Source organism: Somniosus microcephalus, chromosome 10 (assembly GCF_052327205.1).
Source record: "Somniosus microcephalus isolate GS21.2 chromosome 10, FLI_Smic_1.0, whole genome shotgun sequence".
In the NCBI taxonomy this organism is placed as follows: Eukaryota; Metazoa; Chordata; class Chondrichthyes; order Squaliformes; family Somniosidae; genus Somniosus; species Somniosus microcephalus.
This window is the reverse complement of record NC_140996.1, coordinates 73554213-73568798: the sequence shown is the minus strand read 5'-3', so window position 1 is coordinate 73568798 and position 14586 is coordinate 73554213.

The window sequence follows — 14586 nt, the reverse complement described above, 5'->3', positions numbered from 1 at the left end:
CATGTGATGTGCCTCAATAAATCTGAGACTCAATGTTAGCGAAACAAAACAAGGCTTTTATTGACTTAGAAGGTAACACACAGGAGAGAGGTATCTTCCATCCAGAGCTCTGCCGTACTGGATGTGCTGCAGGCTGGGCCAGCTTACATAGGGGTCAGGTATGGGCGGAGCCCTACAGATAGTACAATACAATGGGCCAGGTATGGGCGGAGCCCTACACATAGTACAATACAATGGTGAGGAAACGGAACAGAGGTAAGGGAAATGAAACTGAAACCAACCACAGTCACAGGCAGTGATGAATGGAATATTTCATCACATTCACCCCTTCTATAGATTTAGTCTGTTCGGGGGTTTGATAGTCCTCTGCGACCGACGTGGCTGTTGTGGTGCCGCGGGTATCGGCTGGGTGTCCCCGGTGGCCTCCTGGGTCTCTGCCGGGGGTGCCGCCAGGGTTGTTGAAGGGGTAGTTGGTGGGGGTGCCGTTGGTCGATGTTCTTCCGGGGGTGATGAAAGAGTAGTGGGTGGGTAAGAGTTGCTGTCATCGTTGTTGCTGCTATTGTCGTGGTTGTCGTTGTTACCGGCTGGGGCGACGTGTTTTATGGACACGGTGTCCTCCCTTCCGTCGGCGTGCCAGACATACGCGTATTGGGGGTTGGCGTGGAGTAGGTGCACTGGCTCCACAAGAGGGTCCGTCTTGTGGCCCCTCACATGCCTTCGCACGAATACCGGACCTGGGGTGGAGAGCCATCACGGCATGGATACGCCTGAGGTGGATTTCCGGGGAAAGACAAACATTCGTTCATGAGGCGTGGCATTAGTGGCAGTACACAATAGCGACCGTATCGAATGGAGCACATCTGGGAGGACTTCCTGCCAGCGGGAGATAGGGAGGCCCTTGGTCCTTAGAGCTAGAGTGACTGCTTTCCATACTGTCCCGTTCTCTCGCTCCACTTGACCGTTACCCCGGGGGTTGTAGCTGGTGGTACGGCTCGTGGCGATCCCCCTGGACAGCATGTACTGGCGTAGCTCTTCACTCATGAAGGACGCCCCCCTATCCGTATGGATGTAGCTCGGCATACCGAACAGGCAGAACAGGCTGTTGAGGCATTTAATGACCGTGGCGCTGGTCATGTCTGGGCAGGGGAAGGCGAATGGGAACCGGGAGTATTCGTCCACAATGTTCAGGAAGTAAACATTGCGGTCAACGGACGGGAGGGGGCCCTTGAAATCTAAGCTGAGCCGCTCAAAGGGCCGTATAGCTTTGATTAAGTGGGCTCTATCTGGGCGGTAGAACCGAGGCTTGCACTCAGCGCAAGTGCGGCAGTTCCTGGTCAGAGACCGAACTTCCTCAATCGAGTAGGGTAAGTTGCGGGACTTTATGAAGTGGAACAGCTGCGTGACCCCTGGGTGGCAGAGGTCGTTGTGGAGGGTCTGTAGCCGATCCCCGGTGGCGCTGGCACACATCCCTCGTGAGAGGGCGTCAGGGGATTCGTTGAGGGCCCCTGGCCGGTAAATGATGTCATATTCGAAGGTGGAGAGCTCGATCCGGCACCTAAGAATCTTATCATTTTTGATCTTCCCCCTCTGTTTATTATTGAACATAAACGCTACCGACCGCTGGTCGGTAAGTAGGGTGAAGCGTTTGCCGGCTAGGTAGTGGCGCCAGTGGCGCACTGCCTCCACGATGGCTTGGGCCTCCTTTTCCACGGAGGAGTGTCTGATCTCGGGCCCTTGGAGGGTCCTCGAGAAGAAAGCTACGGGCCGCCCCGCCTGGTTGAGGGTGGCCGCCAAGGCAAAGTCAGACGCATCACTTTCCACTTGAAATGGAGTGTTCTCGTCCACTGCCTGTAGCGTGGCCCGCTCAATATCCTGCTTAATGCTTTTGAAGGCGGCGTGGGCCTCAGCAGAGAGCAGAAAAGAGGATGCTTTCAAGAGGGGGCGGGCTTTGTCGGAGTAGTTGGGGACCCATTGGGAATAATAAGAAAATAACCCCAAGCACCTTTTCAGGGCTTTGGGAGTGTTGGGCAGGGGCAGCTCCTGTAGGGGGCGCAATCGGTCGGGGCCTGGTCCGATTTCCCCATTCTCCACCACGCTGCCTAGTATGCAGAGGCGCGTGGTGTTGAAAATGCACTTGTCCTCGTTGTAGGTGAGGTTGAGTTTTTGTGCGGTTTTCAGGAACCTCTCGAGGTTCGAGTCGTGATCCTGCTGGTTGTGACCGCAGATGGTGACGTTGTCGAGGTAGGGGAAGGTTGCCTGCAAGTGGTGGTCATCGACCATGCGGTCCACCTCCCTCTGGAAGACCGAGACCCCATTCGTCACCCCAAAGGGGACTCTGAGGAATTGGTAGAGGCGTCCGTTTGCCTCGAAGGCGGTGTACGGGCGGTCCTCTGGTCTGATAGGGAGCTGGTGGTACGCTGACTTGAGGTCGATGGTGGAGAACACCCGGTATTGGGCGATTTGGTTCACCATTTCTGATATGCGGGGTAGCGGGTAGGCGTCTAGTTGGGTGTACCTGTTGATCGTTTGGCTATAGTCGATCACCATCCGTTTCTTCTCGCTACCCCTTACCACTACCACTTGGGCGCGCCACGGGCTGTTGCTGCGTTCAATAATGCACTCTTTCAGGAGCCTGTCTACCTCGGTCGCGATAAACCACCTGTCCTCCCAGCTGTACCTCCTGCTTTTGGTCGCTATTGGCCGGCAGTTAGGGGTAAGGTTCGCGAATAGCAAAGGCAGCTTTACCTTCAGGGGAGCCAGACCGCACACTGTGAGGGGCGGCTGGGACCCACCGTACTTGAGCGTGATTCTTTGGTGGTTGCACTGGAAATCTAGGCCCAAGATCACGCTCGCACATAGATTCTTCATGATTAATACTTTAAAATTATCGTATACAGTTCCGTTAACGGACAATTGTACCGTGCAGCAACACATGATGGTCGATGTCTGGGTTTTATCAGCCATAGAGACGGTACCCCGAGTAGGGACCACCTTTAGAGAGAGTTGTTGTGCCAGTTCAGGGTGGATAAAACTCTCCGTGCTTCCACTGTCAATTAAACATTTAACCTCGCACCCGTTTACCTCGATGTCCACCATTGATTTGGATAGCGGGTGCGGCCTGGTCTGGTCCACTGTGACCGATGCCACTGTAGGGCCCTGATCGAGATAAGATGGCGTCCATGCTGTCTGCTCATAAGATGGCGGACCCCACGAGGTCGGGCAAGATGGCGTCCAAGATGGCCGCTCCCACGGCGCACACACGGCGGTGGCGGGTTTTCCGGCGGGGTTCCCTCTGCACACCTTCCCGAAGTGCCCCTTCTTACCGCACTTAAAGCAGGTGGTGCCTTTCGCCGGGCACAGGTTTCTGGTGTGCTTCGGCTGCCCGCAGAAGTAGCAGTTGGGTCCCCGACACATCACGGCTGTCGTAGGGCTTCTGTGGGGAGAGCGGGGCCCCGACGGTGTCGGGCTGCCGGGCGGGGAAGATGCCTTCCAAGATGGCGGCACCCTTGGTGCGCACGTGGCGGCGTGGACAGCGCGGGCTGAAGAGTAGGCGTCCGAGTTTCTCTGGGCCACATCCAGGGATCGCGCTGTGTCCGCAGCCTGTTTCAGGTCCAATCCCATTTTTTCCAGCAGTCTCTGCCGGATGTAAGTGGAGCTGAGGCCAATGATAAAGGCATCGCGAACAAGCTCGTCAGTGTACACTGCGGCTTTTACATCTTGGCACTTGCAGTCTTTGCCAAGCGTTTTCAGGGTGCCTAGGAACTCCTCCACCGATTCCCCAGGTCGCTGTGCGCGAGTAGCGAGCAGATGCCTAGCATACACCTCATTCGTAGGCTGCTGGTAATGCGCCTTTAAGATGTCGCAGGCGGCCGGGTACGTGTCGGCGTCTTGGATGAGGGGGTAAACCCGGTGGCTTACCCAATTCCGCAGAATTCCGAGTTTCATACTCGCAGCGTCCGTAGCGCCTTTGACGGCTGCGGAATTGTCCAGGAAGAATTCCATAGATATAAATCAGTGTCCGAAGCGTGCCGATGCGTCCGAAGCATGCTGGTCCAAATCCAAACGTTTGGGTTTCAAGAGTTGATCCATTGTGTTGAAAATTAAGTCAATAAAATTGATGTGCCTCAATAAATCCGAGACTCGATGTTAGCGAAACAAAACAAGGCTTTTATTGACTTAGAAGGTAACACACAGGAGAGAGGTATCTTCCATCCAGAGCTCTGCCGTACTGGATGTGCTGCAGGCTGGGCCAGCTTACATAGGGGCCAGGTATGGGCGGAGCCCTACACATAGTACAATACAATGGGCCAGGTATGGGCGGAGCCCTACACATACTACAATACAATGGTGAGGAAACGGAACAGAGGTAAGGGAAATGAAACTGAAACCAACCACAGTCACAGGCAGTGATGAATGGAATATTTCATCACACCATGAGCACTGCCCCCTCCACAAACACCGATCTACAGCCTGCTCCCCTCCCGCGATCACAGCCTCCCCCCACAAACACCGATCTACAGCCTGCTCCCCTCCCGTGAACACAGCCCCCCTCAAACACCGATCTACAGCCTGCTCCCCTCCCACGATCACAGCCCCCCCACAAACACCGATCTACAGCCTGCTCCCCTCCCGTGATCACAGCTCCCCCCCAACAAACACCGATCTACAGCCTGCTCCCCTCCCATGATCACAGCCCCGCCCACAAACACCGATCTACAGCCTGCTCCCCTCCCGTGATCACAGCCCTCCCCACAAACACCGATCTACAGCCTGCTCCCCTCCCGTGATCACAGCCCCGCCCACAAACACCGATCTACAGCCTGCTCCCCTCCCGTGATCACAGCACCCCCCACAAACACCGATCGACAGCCTGCTCCCCTCCCGTGATCACAGCCCCCCCCACAAACACCGATCTACAGCCTGCTCCCCTCCCGTGATCACAGCACCCCCCCACAAACACCGATCTACAGCCTGCTCCCCTCCCGCAATCCTGGCCCCCCCCACAAACACCGATCTACAGCCTGCTCCCCTCCCGTGATCACAGCCCCCCCCACAAACACCGATCTTCAGCCTGCTCCCCACCCACGATCACAGCCCCCCCCCACAAACACCAATCTACAGCCTGCTCCCCACCCACGATCACAGCCCCCCACTGTTGCATTTGGAAAGATAATCCAGAGGCCATAAGCAGAGTTCAGTTTAATTTGCTTTTTAATGGCTGCTCCACGCACACACTCCCAGGCAAAAGCAATCAAATACCTATACACAATACAACGATTACAGCACTATCAACCTCCATGTGCTCAGGCCAAGGCAATTGAGTACCTATCACCAATGTCAGACATAACATTTCATCCCCCCTCACAGAATTTCAAACATGAAATGTAGTGACAAATTCCTGTAGGTGGCCAGGGCGAGAACGTGTACGAACAGGCCGAGGTGCGGACTGGTGAAGAGCAGGCCGAAGTGAGGATTAGGCTGAGGCACAATATCTGCTTGAGGGTTGGCTGGCTGAGCCACATGTGCATCCCGCCACTCTGGGGGTAAGGCTTGGGGATTAGGTCCGTATAATCCCGCATCAGGGGGTGTTGGCACCTTCCGAACGCGGCTGGCATGACACCGAGTGTATTGATTTCATTGTGGGCTCAATGACGAGACATTTATGAAAGAGAATGTCTTTTAATCTAAAGTCTGTTCAACTCTTTATACAGCTTTACAGGAGACACGATGCTAGTGATGCATCTAGAATGAAACTGAAACTAAACTAACTGCCTTGCTTCTCTCGGTCACATGCCCTCTGCTGGTCAGGCACAAGCAATCAATACATGCAAACATGCTATTAAGGCATCATAATCGAACAGGCAAATACCATCTCTATTTGCTGATATCATTACATCTCCTTTTCTTAAAACAAAAGTATTTTACTTTTAACTAACAACATGTTTTCTTTGTATTAATCTGCATTTTAACTGTAACACTTAATGAACTTACATTTTCATTATCATGATCAAGGTTTTTTAACCTTGCTTTGTGTGTTCACATGAAATATATCAATACACTAGAACTTGAAGAAAGAATAAGATAACATTACTTCCTTCTATAACAATAGTCCTTAAATTTGCTCAATGAGTCTCTCAGGAGGCTTCACGTGTCTTGAGGATTTTCTGATTGATTGTCCTTGAATCTGAGTTGTTGCCTCAGATGATTGGTTCTCAGCTGTGTGATCAGGTTGTTCAACAGTATCAGTCTCTTGACCTGCTGTGGCTGGTCCCATGAGAAGATCTCGACGATTTCTTCTCAGAACAGCACCCTCATCTGTCTGAATGGTGTATGATCTTGGTTGAACTTTACTCAGGACAGTTCCCTTCTGAGTCCATGTGTTTGTTTTGTCTTTCAACCTTACTTGGTCACCAGTGTGGAGTTCAGGTAGGTTTTGTGTTCCTCTGTCATAGTAGTACTTTTGCTTTTCTTTCTGTTGCTCTTTGAACTTCCTCACTTTCTCCCCCTCTTTTGTTTTCAGGAGGTTCTCCGGGATGGGTAAGTTTGACCTTAGCCGACGTCCCATAAGGAGTTGGGCTGGTGACATACCACACTCGAGCGGCGTTGTGCGGTATACAAGCATGCTCTGGTAGAAGTCAGTTCCACTGTCTTTTGCCTTGTACCTCCGTCTTTTCACTGTGTTTGCGGGCTCTCCTGGGTCAACAGCTCTGGACAACGTGTCTGCTGTATACATCAGCTTACCCGGTGTGTATGCAACATTCAGTTCATCACAGACTGTCTCTCCTTCGCTTTCCACAATGAGGACTCTCTTTACCAGGTTCAGTCTCTCACAGGCTTTTAAACCTAGTATGGCTTGCACATCCGTTGGCGCCACGATTAATGCTAACGTGTGCTCTCTGTCCTTGTGTGTTACTTTGACAATGCATCTTCCTTTCACTGGTATATCAGTACCTGAGTATCCTGTCACTTTCACTTTTATTCCATGTATCTTTGGTCTAGGTCTAATTTTCTTAAAATCAGTCTCTGATATCACATTAACTTGTGCTCCAGTATCCAATTTAAATGGAATGTGTATGTCATTCACTTTTAGTGTCAACATCCAGTCTCTTTTTTCTTCTTTGTTTTCAGACACAACATCTACATTGAACTCCTCTATGTCGCTTTCATCTACTGTATGGACCTTGCTTTGTTGCATTTGGTTCTTACAGCAACGGGCATAATGGTTGTTCTTGTTGCAACTATTGCATGTTTTACCATATGCTGGCCACTTTCTTGGTGGATGCTGTGTACTGCATCGACTACATGACTTTCGATTGTCCCTTTCATTTTTGTTCGCTGGCCACGCCTCTTTTTTCACATTGGCACTCTTTTTGTTAAACGGTTTGTGTCCGTTCTTACTCACTGCATCCACGTTGCAGCTACTGTCACAGAACAGCTCCTTTGCCTGCAACTTCACAGTCTCTGTAGCCCTACACAGTGCTATGGCTTTTCCCAGGTCTAGATCTTGCTCTCTTAGCAGTCTTTCCCTTAGACCATTATCTGGAATACCACACACCAGTCTGTCTTTTATCAGCAAGTCTGTCAGTCCCCCAAATTCACACGTTTTGCTTCTGTTTCTCAGTTCAGTCACATACTGATCAATAGTCTCACCCGTTTTCTGTACACATGTGAAAAATCTGTGCCTCTCAAACATCACGTTACGTTTAGGTATGCAATAGGCCTCAAACTGTTCCATTATTTTATTTAGTTTCATTTTGTCTCCATCAGCAGCGAATGTGAAGTTATTATACACCTCCAGCGCTTCATCACACATGACATGTAAGAACAGTGACGATTTCTTTTTATTACTTTTCTCGTCAGCTCCGATTGCCGCTAAATACAACTTTAAACGTTGTTTGAATCTCCTCCAATTTTCAGCCACATTACCTGTCAACTGAAGCGTTGCCGGTGGGTGTAAACCTTCCATTTTTTCACTTCGTTAGCTATTCTCCAATGGTAAGCAATGATGTTCTCTTTTGTCTTGCTAATTTGTGGAGAGCTGATTTAACTTCAGATTTTTTCTCTTCATCTCTTTCAATCACTTCTGACACCATGTATTGATTTCTTTGTGGGTTCAATGACGAGACATTTATGAAAGAGAATGGCCTAGAAATTCAGTTGGTTGCGCCAGCCGTTAGCGCCTTAGGAGGAGTAGATTCCAGGCGCGAGGCGGCTTGCGCCCGGGCGAAGCGTGAACTGCGCCTTGCCCCAACTTCAGTAGAGATTTAGCGGCGGCGCAAAGTCTTTGCGCGCGCTCAGCTGCGCGCGCAGATCATGACGTCATTTCCTCGTGCAACGCCCTTTGTGCGCCCCCAACCTGAACCTCAGTCGCGCCGCCCCATTGTGCGCCTGGCGCCCCTAGCGACTGTGAAGTCGAACGGTGCTCAGCCGATGCGGGGCGCGGGGGGCGCAAATTAAAGGGCACTCATCCTGCAATATAAAACACTGCCATTTTGCAGCACACCTTCTTGCGAAACGGACCTTTGGAGAGAGACCAAGGTAGATAGCTTTCTGCTTTGGCCCAGCACTCGGACAGGTACTTCTGGCTTCAGGCCACAGCTTTCAATAAGTTTTTGCCTTCATTGACATCTCATTGTTTGCCAGCATATTATGGGGGCTGCAATGGGTGTAAACGCTGGCTTTCTCAATTACATCCAGAGGGCTCAGAGACGCCATGAGAGACTGGCAGCCCTGGCTAGACAGAGAGGGGGCAACAGGCGTCGGCAAAGGAGGCCTTACCCACCCAGGGTATACCGCCAGCAGTTCTCCTATCTCCAGATGTCTGAGGAGCAGTGTGTTCGGAGGCTGCGATTCAGAAGGGACGTCGTCACAGAGGTCTGCCAGCTGCTTGCCGGTGATCTGCAGCCACAGCTGAGGTGCAGGACGTCTCTGTCGGTGGCAGTGAAGGTGACGGTGGCTCTCAACTTTTATGCCACCAGCTCCTTCCAAGCTGCTACTGGCGACATTGCCAACATCTCCCAGTTCGCCGTGCATTGCTGCATCCGCCAGGTGACCAATGCCCTTTTGAAAAGGAGACGTCAGTTTATCTCCTTCTCCATGGCCCTTGCCAAGCAGCAACAGCGTGCAATGGGCTTTGCAGCATTCGCGGGCTTCCCCATGGTGCAGGGCGCCATTGACTGTACGCATGTGGCTTTGCGGGCACCTCTGGAGAATGCCGAGGATTACCGCAACCGGAAGGGCTACCATTCGCTGAACGTACAGCTGGTGTGTGACCACAGGCAGCTCATCCTAGCTGTCAATGCCCGCTTTCCAGGCAGCAGCCACGATGCCTTCATCCTCCGACAGACTTCTGTGGCAGATATGTTCCAGGCCCAGCCTCACCCACGAGGATGGCTTATCGGGGACAAAGGCTATCCTTTGTGTACCTGGCTGATGACCCCGCTCCGTGCACCCAGCACCCCTGCTGAAGAGCGATACAACGAGAGCCATCAATCGACCAGGAACATCATCGAACAAACAATCGGCGTCCTGAAGCAACGGTTCCACTGTCTCGATCGTTCCGGGGGAGCACTGCAGTATTCGCCGGAGCGAGTCTCCCATTTCGTCGTCGTTTGCTGCATGCTGCACAACCTGGCTATCCGCAGGACTCAGCCACTGCCACCACACATTGGAGGACCACCTGAGGAGGAGGAGGAGGAGCAGGAGGAGGAGGAGGAGGACCAGCACAGGGGGGAGGCACAAAGTGCAAGGGCTGCCCGTCGCCGGCTTATTGAACGTCGGTTCTAGGCCCCCTCTCAGGGACTGGCTTGTGCCAATGTCAGCAGATGAATGTAGCCGCTCCACAAGCCCTCCGCCGAGCAGGGCAACCAGGACTTAACCAAAAAACCATGCACACTACAATTTAACAACAAAAATTTATTGAAAACCTCTGCCCTTCCCACATTACATGCTCATGTGGAGAAGCCCCCTCCAAAAACACAAAAATACCAGTCTCGGCCTTACAAAAAGAAAGAAAGACACCAGTCTCGGCCTTACACAAATAAAGATAGACACCAGTCTCGGCCTTACACAAATAAAGATAGACACCAGTCTCGGCCTTACACAAATAAAGATAGACACCAGTCTCGGCCGTACACCCAAACAACTGCACAAGTGTCGGCCTTCCAACAAGCACCAGGCATTTGTGCATACCTCTACTTTTTGCCCTGCGAGGGCGATGCCTTGCGCATCCTTGCCTGGCCCCTGCCCGCCCTGCTGCTCCTCCTCAATGGGAGCCCAGTGGCTGCAGCAAGGCTGGGGGAAGGCTGCTGAGGGGCAGATGGCGAGACGGCAGATGCCCTTGGGGGTCGGCCTGCACCAGCTCTGGCCTTGGAGGGGCCGGCTGCTGACTGCTCCAACTGTGGCTGGGCGGCAGCAGTCTGTCCAGCAGCTCGTGGCAGCTGCAATGGCGGAGTGGCAGTGTCAGCTGCAGGAATGGTGGCAACCTGGCAGATCGCAGGTGCTCGCTGGTCGCCTGACACATTGGCACTCGCACGGGCCAGCAGTGCAGCATGCGCAGCAACCAGCTGAAGGACAGATTGCTGGGCTGCTGCTGCGCGTCGAGTGCCCTGGCGAGGCCTGGCTGATCCAGCGAGGGTGGCAGCAGTTAGTGCCCGTGTGGCCCTGGTCTGTGTCCGCAATACACCAGCCAGTGAATGGACGGCACGACTGAGCACTTGGCTAGAAGCCGACTGTGCTGCCGCGATGTCCTGCAGACTCCTGGCCTGTGCTGCATTGATGTCCTGCACACTCCTGGCCTGTGCTGCATTGAATTGTTCCAGACTCCTGGCCTGTGCTGCACTGAATTGTTGCAGACTCCTGGCCTGTGCTGACCCGAATTCCTGCACACTCCTTGCCAGTGACTCTATGGAGTCAGGCATCCGTGCCACTGCAGCCATGAGCTCAGTGTGCCTGCGCTCAACCTGGACGGCCATTTCCTCTAGGAGGCGCACCTCCTCTGCGCTGACCGTCGCAGGACTGGAGGCCGCGCTCACCCTCTGGGGAGAAGTCCGCTGAGCTTCCCCACCCCTCCCGCATTGCTGCAGGCCGCTGGGCCCCAGAGCTTCACTCTCCTCCAACCCTTCCCCCCGGCTCCCCTCCAGGGAAGACGTGTCCCTTACATCGGCATGGGCTGGCGCGGCTGAGGGTGGCACTGATGGGCTGGCTTCCTCTTCCTCCTCCTCGTCTTCCGAAGGGCTGACAGTGGCAGCTTGAGGGCCCGCCTCCTCACCTGGCGATTCACCATCTGAAAGCAGGAAGGCACAAGAGTAGCTTTAGAGTGAGGACAGGGCGGCAGCGAGGGAGGCATGAGTGGTGCCATTCACCGCATTGGTCGGACAGTGGCAAAGGATGCTGATCTGATGCGCAAGTGGAACAAGAGAGGTCCAAATGGTGATGCCCTTACCATTGGTGCCCAGAACAGGGTCGGCATCTCCAGTGGCGACGGGGCCAATCAGCCGGCCTCCCATAATGCGCTCCACACGCTGGTCGAGGTCGGAGAGCTCTTTGATGTCAGGACAGCCTCCCCCGGTCTCAGTTTGGTTGCGCCGGTTGTGCGCAACCTTGGCCTGCAAGAGAAAGGCCGGCCTCTAAGTACAGTGTGTAGCCCTGATCTTGCCTGCACTGCCTCCCATGGTCGACTAGCTTGGACAGTGTGTAGCCCTGATCTTGTCTGCACTGCCTCCCATGGTCGACTAGCTTGGACAGTGTGTAGCCCTGATCTTGTCTGCACTGCCTCCCATGGTCGAATAGCTTGTACAGTGTGTAGCCCTGATCTTGTCTGCACTGCCTCCAATGGTCGAATAGCTTGTACAGTGTGTAGCCCTGATCTTGTCTGCAATGCCTCCCATGGTCGAATAGCTTGGACAGTGTGTAAAGTGCTGAATGTGCAAGTGATTTACATGCCAGTCCCATAGCTGCTGGATGAGGGCTGGCCATTAGGGCTTTCAGGTCCCTTTGCCCATAATGTGAGGTGCACATGCAAGGATGAGGAGGACACTGGAAAGGGTACTCACCCTGACAACCCGAGTGAGATCGCTGAACTTCTTGCGGCATTGCACAGGAGTCCTGGCAACCACGCTGTTGGAAGAGACCCTGTTGGACACCTCCCTCCAGGCTTTCCGGTAGGCGCTGGGCAGCGGCCTCTTGCCACCTTCTGGGTACAAAACATGGCGCCTGCGCTCCACTCTGCCAACCAGCACCCTCAGGTCACCGTCGCTGAAGCTCTGCGCTCTCTCCCTGGCCTTCTCCATTGTCCTGGGCGTTGTACAGGTGAAGCTGAAGTGGTCAGGCCTAGGTTGATGGCTGCAGTGTGCAGGGCGTGGCAGGCAAACAAATCGACCCTCCCCCTTTAAGAGCTGACCGGCGCCAGAGTGTCTGCCGTCAATCAAAAACTCGCCGCACCTGCGCTGCGCCCGGCCTCGGTGGTATCGCTCAGCACCGCCGGCTTAGCGCCTAAAGATAGTTGTGCATCGCCTGTTTTAGCGCAGCGGCAACCTCTTGGGGGCATTGCGACTGAATATCGACGAAGGGGGCGCGACTTTGCACCGGGCGCAAACTTTAGCGGCCGCCCGACTTCACCGCCCCAAAAGTGGCTATACTGAATTTCTAGGCCAATGTCTTTTAATCTAAAGTCTGTTCAACTCTTTATACAGCTTTACAGGAGACACGATGCGAGTGATGCATCTAGAACGAAACTGAAACTAAACTAACTGCCTTGCTTCTCTCGGTCACATGCCCTCTGCTGGTCAGGCACAAGCAATCAATACATGCAAACATGCTATTAAGGCATCATAATCGAACAGGCAAATACCATCTCTATTTGCTGATATCATTACACCGAGAGCTGTCAGTGAGACAGAAAGTGGCTGGTCCAAGTTGGTCGCTGATTTGGAGTGGGGAGGACCAGAATGACGCCATCTTATTGTTGCGGTGAGGCCTGCGGACTCTGACCCAATCGGAGACTGAGATGTTGGGCGCCTTGGCCCTCTTTGACTGGTCGAAGCGGAGTTTCATCTTCTCCTGCTGTCTGGCGACTGTGGCTTGAGCCGGTGGAGCAGGGCTCTGAGCTAGCGAGGGGCGGTGCCTGCCAAGGGGCAGCATGAGCTCACGGCCTAGCATGAGGGATGCTCGTGAGACCCCTGTAGTGGAATGTTGGGAGGCTCTGTAGTGCTGCAATGTGTGGAGGAGGGCCTTGTCAAATGCACACCCCTGGGATAGGTGTGCTCTGAGGCCATTTTTCAGCGTCTGGTTAAAACGCTCCACGCCCCATTTGACTCGCGGTGGTAGTACGCTGTGCGTATGTGACGGATGCCCTTGCTCTCAAGGTAAGAGGAGAGTTCCGAAGAGACCATTTGGGGGCCATTGTCTGTGGTGATGGCCTTTGGGTGCCCCCAGCGGGAGAAGAGGGACTCAAGGATATCAATGATGACCCGAGAGGTGACGGAGCCCACGGCAGTGACCTCTGTGGCCATTTTGAGTGCAGGTCATAGCACACCACTAGGAACCGTTGGTGGTGGGGGACACCATGGATCTCCCCGCAGACGTCAAGCTGCAGGTGCTCCCAGGCCTGAGAGGGCCAGGCAAGGGGTTGCAGGGGTGGAGGAGCTTGGTGGCCAGTCTTGCCACTTACAAGGCAGGCTGCACAGTCCTTGACCAGGGCCTCGATTTCCCTGTCGATACCCGGCCACCACACTAGGTCTCGGCATCGTTGTTTGAGCTTCACTATGCCCAAGTGGCCCTCATGCGCCATGGATAAAACACGCGCACGAAGGGCACTTGGGACCACAGTGCAGAGCCCACGTGCAACACAGGAGTCATTCCAGCAGGAGAGCTCCTCTTTAACTTTGGAGTAGGCAGACAGTTCCTCAGGCACCTTGCGAGGCCAGCCATCTCTGATGAAGGTGCACAGCTGGGAGAGGGCCGGATCCTGTTCAGAGGCCTCTTTGAGCTCCTGGACAGAGACTGTGGTTTGGAGAGGCGTGTGCAGCATCTGGACGATATCCTGTTCCACATGGTCAGACCCGACGAGTGGGGCTGGGGCAGAGACAGTGCGGGAGAGCAGATCTGCAACAACATTGTCACGTCCTGGTGTGAACTGGAGACTGAAATTGTATTGGCGGAGGCGGTCAGACCAGCGGTGTAGACGCAGTGGTCTGTGGCCCGTGCCGGATGTCGACAGCATGGCAGTGAGAACCTGGTGATCGGTTCGCAGGGTGAAGGCATGGCCATACGTGTACAGGTGCCACCGCTCATATGCCCAGACGCACGCCAGCGCCTCACACTCGCCTACTGAGTACTTCTGTTCAGTGGGGCTAAGGGCTCGGGAGGCAAAGGCGATTGGTTTCTCCACTCCATTCTGTATCTGCGAAAGCAACGCCCCCACAGCTGCAGCGGACGCGTCGCAGGCGACGAGGGTTGGGCTGGCGACGTCAAAGTGAGCCAACACTGGAGGCGACGTGAGCTGCGATTTGAGGAGGTGAACAGCTTTCATATAGGCTTGTGACCACACCCAGGGCTCATCCTTTTGCAGGAGCTGGCGCAGTGGGG